General features: G+C 46.2%; 1 protein-coding gene across 2 annotated transcripts in view; it reads right to left on the reverse strand.

Moving 5' to 3' along the window:
• The window catches only part of LOC108801194 (unconventional myosin-Ig-like), a 119,532-nt gene that overhangs the window by 47,628 nt on the left and 70,546 nt on the right, over positions 1-1,358 (reverse strand). The gene's annotated exons all lie outside the window — the stretch shown is intronic.

Consider the following 1,358-nt stretch of genomic DNA (forward strand, 5'->3'; position numbering starts at 1 on the left):
CGGGGGGGGGGGGGAAGCAGAACGCGCGTCGTGCACGTCGCAGGAGATCTTGGCGTATCACGACGGCGTTCCGCAGATAAAAATAACATCATTCCACAAATATCATTTAATAAACATAAATTCCTCCCGCGCGCCGAATGTTCAGCCAACGTTTGTGGAAACGGCAGCCTGTCCTCGCCCGCATCCTCATGACTGGTCACACGCACGGCGTGACAGGTCCTCTTTATTACAATATCATTTTATTATGAACATTCTATAATCCTGGTGATTTAACGGTAAGCGGTGAAGCCGCTGGATCAGCATGACGGCATCAGAAATGGCGCATCTCACGCAGAGAGACCTCAGGCTGTATTTATAGGCGCAGCAGAACTGCGTGTGCAGCGCGCATGAGTGACTGCGACGGGAATATTTTGATGGATTGCAATATTGTGTGATAATCAGGGGCCGGAGTTACTCACCCTGCTGCCCCAATGCCAGGTTCCACAATGAGCCCCCCCCTACCTGCCAACCCTTCCCCCCTCCATAGAGAATGCCAACCAGATAGTGGGGGTGGCAGGGTTGGTTTGAATTTTTTTCTGTTTCTTTCTTCTTTTTTAAAAAAACTTTATCACTTTTTTACTTCTTAAAATTTGTATTTATCTTGTCATCTTTTACCTTTTTTTTTATATAATTTTTTATCTTATTTTTTATTTATAATTATTTTGTTTTTTTATTTTTTACTTAATTTTTTTAATTATTTACTTATTATTAGTTATTATTATTAAAGGCTAATTGATTAGCCTGTATTTGTGGGAGGAGTCCGTTCCCTCCTCTCGCACATAAAACAGGCAGGTAGACTCACCTGGGCACGGCTTTCGGCAGCACGACCCGCCCACCCGGTCCCTTCATTCAAAGATTTCACAGAGTATGCCCCCTCATTGGCATACTGTCCATCCGGATCAAGGCATACCTCAGGTCAGTATTGGGTTTACTTGCCCTTATGGCAAATGGATTACCATCACAAATAATGTATATATTGTAACATTGTATTGAATGGTAACACTGTGGCAATGACTTCCAGTATGGACCGGGACTGATGCTGGAGCTGTACCTGGACCCGCGGTCATCCAGCAGGCCTCAGTGGTGGAGGTGTAATCCCGGGTGACAGCGGTGGAGGGGTCGCTGACCCCCCGGGCTCTGTGTGATGTCTCCTTTGTATGTGGCCGGTTCTGGGAGGATATTGAACACGCTCCAATCACTGTACACACATGATACGCCTGTCTGTGATATCTGCAGCTGTATCATGTACTCAGTGAGCTGTATGAGTCCAAGGCTATACGGCTGTATATGTCTGGGAGGGGGAGGGGCTGTTTATGTCT

Source organism: Nanorana parkeri, unplaced genomic scaffold (genome assembly GCF_000935625.1).
Source record: "Nanorana parkeri isolate BGI_ZX_2015 unplaced genomic scaffold, ASM93562v1 scaffold2245, whole genome shotgun sequence".
Taxonomy (NCBI): Eukaryota; Metazoa; Chordata; class Amphibia; order Anura; family Dicroglossidae; genus Nanorana; species Nanorana parkeri.